Raw genomic sequence first — 8,508 nt, forward strand, 5'->3', positions numbered from 1 at the left:
CCTGGTGCGGGCGGTTGCCTCGACCACCATCGGCACACGCTGGGCCCTGGTGCGGCAGCTTGCCTCGAGCACCATCGGCACACGCTCGGCCCTGGTGCGGTCGGTTGCCTCGAGCACCATCGGCACACGCTGGGCCCTGGTGCGGCAGGTTACCTCGACCACCATCGGCAGCCTCGGGCACCATCGGCACACGCTGGGCCCTGGTGCGGCGCTTGCCTCGACCACCATCGGCACACGCTCCGCCCTGGTGCTGTCGGTTGCCTCGAGCACCATCGGCACACGCTGGGCCCTGGTGCGGGCGGTTGCCTCGACCACCATCGGCACACGCTGGGCCCTGTTGCGGGCGGTTGCCTCGACCACCATCGGCACACGCTGGGCCCTGGTGCGGGCGCTTGCCTCGACCACCATCGGCACACGCTGGGCCCTGGTGCGGCAGGTTGCCTCGAGCACCATCGGCACACGCTGGGCCCTGGTCCGGCAGGTTGCCTCGACCACCATCGGCACACGCTGGGCCCTGGTGCGGGCGCTTGCCTCGAGCACCATCGGCACACGCTTGGCCCTGGTGCGGTCGGTTGCCTCGAGCACCATCGGCACACGCTGGGCCCTGGTGCGGGCGGTTGCCTCGACCACCATCGGCACACGCTGGGCCCTGGTGCGGGCGCTTGCCTCGACCACCATCGGCACACGCTGGGCCCTGGTGCGGGTGTCACGCCCTGGGCGGGCGCGCCAGGCACATCAGCCAGACCAGCAGGCGAGCCAGCAGCTACGGCCCGCAGACCAGGCGTGCTGGCGGGTATCAGTGCGCAAAGCCTATCAAACGAGCTCCAAACGCCCGCCCATCTTGCAGGCCAACTCATGAGACCAAGGCCTGGCATTTGGGCTGCCCGCACCACATCCAGAAGGGCCCGAGGTGCTGGATACGCAAGGGAAGCTTCTGGAACCAGGCAGGATCAGCATCAGCATCCTAGCAGATTTGGTTGACCCTGAAAATCAGGAACCAGCATCTTGATTAAATGTAATCCCATGATTGTAGCCTTTATTTTAGGGATTTGCCATTAAGTTGTAGCTGGAGCCTCAACTATAAATAGAGGGCTGCTCCACCCTCATTTGTACACCATCAAACACTTCTGTTTCAGTGAATACAAGAGCATTTCCAGAATTCTGTTTTTCTGTCCTGTTTCTCTTTAACTTGCGTAATCAGCCCTTCCCTTTGTTCTAGTGCCCGCACGCTTGTGTTTTAGGCTGACTTAGGCATCAAGGACGAGATTCCAAGCCTAAGGCCGCACGGATTCTGAGTCTAAGGTCGGAGCCCGTGACAGTTGGTATCAGAGCAAGTTCGGTTCTGCGTGTTTGTGTTGTGCAGGTTAGATCGTGATTGAGGAGATGGCATCCCAAAGCGACGTTGCTAGCCAACAACCAGAGGCCCAGGAGCATGGGCGAGGAAGAGGCAAGAAAGCTGGTTCTAGAGATATCTGGTCTACCATGGACGGTAGGCTGGCCAAGGTGGAGGTGACCATAGGCGACATGGGGGAGAAGCTGGAGGAAGTAGAAACTCACATTGCATCGCTAGACTCCATGGGGGAGGAGATCCAAAGTGAGCTAGCAGCTGCTCTCAACAATGGCCTGGATGAGATCACCCGAAAGAATGAATCCTTGGAGGCGGAAGTTCTGACTTTGCGAGATGGCATGGAGGCCATGCGCCATGGCATGGAGGCCATGCGCCAGCGGATGGAGGAGCTTACCAGTGAGCTCGTTACTTGCAAGACTGCCATTGGGAATGGCATGTTTGCTGGAGTGTCCAGATCCAGATTGGATGTCCCCAAGCCTAAGGAGTTTAAGGGGACTAGGGCGGCCAAGGAAGTAGACAATTACCTTTGGGGTATGGAGCAGTATTTCCAGGCCATGGGCATGCAAGACGAGGCGATAAAGGTAAGCACCGCTGCTATGTATCTCACTGATGTAGCCTTATTGTGGTGGAGGCGCAGGTGTGATGATGTCAGGCGTGGGAACGCCAAGATTGGAACCTGGGCAGAGTTCCAAAAAGAGTTCAGAGAACAATTTTACCCGGAGTATGCCGATGATGAGGCACGGGCAAAGTTGCGCAGGTTGAGCCAGCAAGGGAACATAAGAGAGTATGTTCAAAAATTCTCTGAACTGATGCTACAGATCTCGGATCTAGGCGAGAAGGACGCATTCTTTGCTTTCATGGATGGGCTGAAGCCGTGGGTGAAGCATGAGCTACAAAGGAGGGGAGTTCATGACTTGGCTAAGGCCATGACCACTGCCGAGGCGTTGATAGAGTTCAAGCCTCTGAACAAGTTCGAGTCTACCAAGCCCAAGGGTAAGGGCAGGGACGATAGGGACCGGAAGAAGCAGTCCAATGGGAAGGACCGTGACCGGGAGTCCAAGGATGGAGACCGAGACCGTTCAACCAAGGATGGCGAGAGGAAGCCATCAGCAGGCAAGTGGAAAGCAAAGGGGGACCGAGAGCCACTAGCATGTTACCTATGTGGAGGGAGCCACATAGCACGCAATTGCCCGCAGAAGGGCAAGCTGGCTACTGTAGACAGGGAGTCTGACGAGGAGCCAGAGTCAGGGGCAGCAAAGCTTGGGTCGTTGGTGCTCAATGCTGTCCAGAGTAAGGGGAGCCGCAAGCCAAAGGGCTTGATGTTTGCGGATCTGATGGTTGCGGGTCAGAAGGTGAGCGCACTGGTGGACACAGGTGCCTCACATCTTTTTATTTCAGGTGATGGAGCCCGGAAGCTCGGACTAAAGGTGCAGAAAGGGACTGGTACCATTAAGACAGTGAACTCCAAGGAAGTTCCAGCCATTGGAGTAGCACGGGGAGTGGAGTTGCAGCTTGGAGATTGGAAAGGCAAGGAGACCATTGAGGTAATACCCCTTGACGACTATGAGTTTGTGATTGGGTTGGATTTCCTTGTTCGGATTAACGCCCTCCTTGTGCCTTTTGCCGATTGTGTTTGCATCTTGGATGCACGGTGCCAATGCCTAGTACCATTGAGAAGAGGGTCTGGAGTTGGGTCACGGGTGGTGTCAGCCATCCAATTTGCCAAGGCGGTAAGCAGACAAGAAGACACCTTCTTGGCAGCCCTGAAATATGATGAGCCAAGGGAGAAGGAGACCGAGTCACCCTTGGAGGTGCTAAAGGTGCTGAAGACCTTTAGTGATGTGATGCCCGCAAAGCTGCCTAGCAAGCTACCACCTAAGAGGGAGGTGGACCACAAGATCGAGCTGGTGTCCGAGGCCAAGCCACCAGCCAAAGCCCCTTACCGAATGTCTCCACCAGAGTTGGAGGAGTTGAGGAAGCAGCTCAAGGAGTTAGTTGATGCTGGCTTCATCAGGCCATCGAAAGCACCCTATGGTGCACCGGTTCTATTCCAGCGCAAGCATGATGGGTCGTTGCGGCTGTGCATAGACTACCGGGCTTTGAACAAGCTGACCATTAAGAACAAGTACCCCATCCCACTCATTGCGGACTTGTTCGATCAACTTGGGAGCGCAAGGTGGTTCACCAAGCTGGATTTGAGGTCAGGCTATTATCAAGTCAGGATCGCAGAGGGAGATGAGCAAAAGACAGCATGTGTCACTCGGTATGGTTCGTATGAGTTCTTGGTGATGCCTTTCGGACTCACGAATGCCCCAGCAACATTCTGCACCCTTATGAACAAGGTACTTCAGTCATTCCTTGATCGGTTTGTTGTGGTTTATTTGGATGACATTGTGATCTACAGCCAGACTTTGGGAGAGCATGTAGACCACTTGAGACAGGTGTTCGAGGTGTTGCGGGCGCACAAGCTGTTTGTCAAGAGGGAGAAGTGCTCATTCGCCCAGCAGGAGATCCCATTCCTGGGCCACATAGTGGGAGGTGGCAGGATACGCATGGATGAAGGCAAGATAGACGCCATCCTGGAGTGGCAACCGCCAGCCAAGGTCACTGAGTTGAGATCATTCCTTGGGCTGGTTAACTACTACAGGCGCTTCATCAAGGGTCACTCAGCAATAGCCACGCCATTGACTGACTTGCTCAAGAAAGGGAGAGCATGGGAGTGGAGTGCAGGGTGCCAGGAAGCCTTTGACAGGTTGAAGCGGGCTGTGACCGAGGAGCCAGTCTTGGCCTTGCCAGACCATGCCAAGCCGTATGAGGTGCATACGGACGCATCAGACTTTGCCATAGGGGGCGTGTTGATGCAAGAGGGACGTCCAGTCGCGTTTGAGAGCAGGAAGCTGAACGAGACTGAACGCAAGTACACGGTCCAAGAGAAGGAGATGACTGCAGTGGTGCACTGCTTGCGCACTTGGCGCCATTACCTGTTGGGGTCGAGGTTCGTGGTGAGGACGGACAATGTGGCAACCAGCTACTTCCAGACGTAGAAGAAGCTGTCCCCCAAGCAGGCGAGATGGCAAGATTTTCTTGCGGAATTTGATTTTCAGATGGAGTACAAGCCGGGGCGGGCGAACCTAGTGGCAGACGCCCTGAGCAGAAAGGCTAACCTTGCTGCCATTAGCCAACCAGAGGGGTCACTGGTGCCGCGCATCAAGGAGGGACTTGCGCATGATCCTACAGCCAAGGCTTTGATGGAGTACGCCCAGCAAGGTAAGACTAGGCGATTTTGGTTGCAGGATGGGTTGCTGTACACCAGGGGCAGTAGACTGTTTGTGTCGCAGCACGGGAAGCTCCGCAAGGAAGTTTTGCAAGAGTGTCATGATTCAAGGTGGGCTGGACACCCAGGAGTGAGCCGCACCTTGGCGCTGATCGAGGACCGGTACTACTGGCCGCACATGAGGGACGATGTGGAGGCCTATGTGAAGACTTGTCTTGTGTGCCAACAGGACAAGGTGGAGCTCAAGAAACCAGGGGGTCTCTTGGAGCCATTGCCAGTGCCAGAGCGACCATGGGAGAGTGTTTCTCTGGACTTTATAGTCGGTCTACCCAAGACAGAGGGGTTTGGAAGCATCATGGTAGTGGTGGACAGGTTTTCCAAATATGGAATCTTCATTCCAGCAACCAAGGAGTGCCCAGCCGAGGAGGCAGCTCGATTGTTCCTGAAGAACATGGTGAAGTACTGGGGAGTGCCGAGGACCATTGTTAGTGATCGGGACGGGCGTTTCACGGGCAGGTTCTGGACTGAGTTGTTCAAGCTGTTGGGGTCAGACTTGAACTTTTCCACCAGCATGCATCCGCAGACCGATGGGCAGACAGAACGTGTGAATGGACTACTGGAGGTCTACCTCAGGCACTATGTGAGTGCCACACAAAGGGACTGGCCAAAGCTACTGGATATTGCGCAGTTTTCCTACAACTTGCAAAGGAGCGAGGCAACGAACCAGAGCCCATTTGAGGTTGTGACAGGGCAACAACCACTAACACCCGGTTCGATTGCTGCAGGTTATACAGGGCCGAATCCAGCAGCATACAAGTTTGCCAAGGCATGGCAGGAGCAAGCTGACTTGGCCAGAGTTTGTCTACACAAGGCGGCCAAGAGGTCGAAGAAGTGGGCAGACCAGAAGAGGCGGGATGTGCAGTTCCAGGTTGGAGACTTGGTGTTGGTGAAGCTGCATCCCATTGTGCGCCACAGGGGGCTGCACAAAGGCCTAGTCCGGAGGTATGAGGGACCTTTCCGAGTAGTCAAGAGAGTAGGCAAGGTTGCCTACAAGCTGGATATGCCACCCAAGCCGAGGGTACACCCGGTGTTCCATGTGAGCATGCTCAAGCCGTTCCATGAGGATGAGGGAGATCCAGGACGGGCAGAGTCAAAGCGTGCACCGTTGGGAGCAAGGGCCTCATATGAGAAGGAGGTCCACAGCATTATGGCTGACCGGGAAGTGAGACGGAAGAACTATCAACCAAGACATGAGTACTTGGTGCGCTGGAAGGGACTTCCAGACAGTGAGGCGAGCTGGGAACCAGCAGAGGACTTATGGCAGTTCGGGGACCAGATCAGGCAGTACCATGCAGAAGACGCAACGAGGGCGTTGCGCAATCAGGTGGGGGAGAATGTCACGCCCTGGGCGGGCGCGCCAGGCACATCAGCCAGACCAGCAGGCGAGCCAGCAGCTACGGCCCGCAGACCAGGCGTGCTGGCGGGTATCAGTGCGCAAAGCCTATCAAACGAGCTCCAAACGCCCGCCCATCTTGCAGGCCAACTCATGAGACCAAGGCCTGGCATTTGGGCTGCCCGCACCACATCCAGAAGGGCCCGAGGTGCTGGATACGCAAGGGAAGCTTCTGGAACCAGGCAGGATCAGCATCAGCATCCTAGCAGATTTGGTTGACCCTGAAAATCAGGAACCAGCATCTTGATTAAATGTAATCCCATGATTGTAGCCTTTATTTTAGGGATTTGCCATTAAGTTGTAGCTGGAGCCTCAACTATAAATAGAGGGCTGCTCCACCCTCATTTGTACACCATCAAACACTTCTGTTTCAGTGAATACAAGAGCATTTCCAGAATTCTGTTTTTCTGTCCTGTTTCTCTTTAACTTGCGTAATCAGCCCTTCCCTTTGTTCTAGTGCCCGCACGCTTGTGTTTTAGGCTGACTTAGGCATCAAGGACGAGATTCCAAGCCTAAGGCCGCACGGATTCTGAGTCTAAGGTCGGAGCCCGTGACACGGGCGCTTGCCTCGACCACCATCGGCACACGCTGGGCCCTGGTGCGGCAGGTTGCCTCGAGCACCATCGGCACACGCTGGGCCCTGGTGCGGTCGGTTGCCTCGAGCACCATCGGCACACGCTGGGCGCTGGTGCGGGCGCTTGCCTCGACCACCATCGGCACACGCTGGGCCCTGGTGCGGCAGGTTGCCTCGATCACCATCGGCACACGCTGGGCCCTGGTGCGACAGGTTGCCTCGAGCACCATCGGCACACTATCGGCCCTGGTGCGGGCGGTTGCCTCGACCACCAGCGGCACACGCTGGGCCCTGGTGCGGGCGCTTGCCTCGAGCACCATCGGCACACGCTGGGCCCTGGTGCGGGCGGTTGCCTCGAGCACCATCGGCACACGCTGGGCCCTGGTGGGTTTAGGCACATCTTCAAATTTCTGCCGTGCCAATGCCATTTTTATGGCTTGTAAATTCATACAATGGTCCCCTAAGCCTTCACGTGAAGTTTCGTTGGAAGATGACTCGTTTTCTATTTTTCACGATTTTCGAAACTTTTTGCGGTTCGGGATTTTTTAAAATTTTTTTATAAGGATTTTTGGCCCCAAGTTTTGTAGGCATGATCCTTCTATTTTTGTTGGCATGCACAAAAAAATTCAGCTAAAAACTCGAAGTAGAGAAGATTTTGTGACCGTTTGAAAAAAGTGTCCCCATTTCAGACACTTTAACGGCTACTGGTAGCAAACCTGTAAAATCTCAAATGCTCTTTAAGGGGGTGTGAATTCTCAGAGGTTTGATGAGGGATAGGGGGCCAACACAAGGCCAAGTACCAGCACCCATCGCACATCATGTGCGCACACCCCCCCGGCCCCCCTCCCAATCGCCGGAACCCCAATGCCGCCGGTCAGGTTCTCCGGCGGTACTCCGGCGATGCTCCGGCGATGCTGTCCCGAGTGAAAAAAATGCGGCACCAGCACATGCTGGAGCCAAGCATGGGCACCGTGGCTCAAAATCGAACTTCGGCCAAGGCCTCGACCATCAATGGCACATGATGACGCATGGTGATGGCACATGCATCGACCATCATCGGCATAGGCTGCCCTTCGGTACGGGCACTTGCCTCGACCGCCATCGGCACAAGCTGGGCCCTGGTGTGGGTTGTTGCCTCGATCACAATCGGCACATGCTGAGCCTTGGTGCGGGCGGTTGCCTCGAGCACCATCGGCAGACCCTGGGCCCTGGTGCGGCCGGTTGCCCCGATAACCATCGGCACACGCTGGGCCCCGGGGCGGGCGGTTGCCCCCAGCACCATCGGCACACGCTGGGCCCTGGTGCGGGTGCTTGCCCCCAGCACCATCGGCACACGCAGGGCCCTGGTGCGGGTGGTTGCCCCGAACACCATCGGCACAAGCCGGCCCTTGGTGCGGGCTCCTGGCTCGACCACCATCGGCACACGCTGGGCCCTGGTGCGGGCGGTTGCCTCGAACACCATCGGCACACGCCGGCCCTTGGTGCGGCCGGTTGCCTCGACCACCATCGGCACACGCTCGGCCTTGGTGAGGGCGCTTGCCTCGACCACCATCGGCACACGCTGGGCCCTGGTGCGGGCGCTTGCCTCGACCACCATCGGCACACGCTCGGCCTTGGTGCGGGCGCTTGCCTCGACCACCATCGGCACACGCTGGGCCCTGGTGCGGGCGGTTGCCTCGACCACCATCGGCACACGCTCAGCCTTGGTGAGGGCGCTTGCCTCGACCACCATCGGCACACGCTGGGCCCTGGTGCGGGCGCTTGCCTCGACCACCATCGGCACACGCTGGGCCCTGGTGCGGGCGGTTGCCTCGACCACCATCGGCACACGCTGGGCCCTGGTGCGGGCGGTTGCCTCG

The sequence above is a fragment of the Durio zibethinus genome, unplaced genomic scaffold (assembly GCF_047325235.1).
Source record: "Durio zibethinus cultivar Kanyao isolate XHJ-2024 unplaced genomic scaffold, ASM4732523v1 HiC_scaffold_387, whole genome shotgun sequence".
Classification (NCBI taxonomy): domain Eukaryota; kingdom Viridiplantae; phylum Streptophyta; class Magnoliopsida; order Malvales; family Malvaceae; genus Durio; species Durio zibethinus.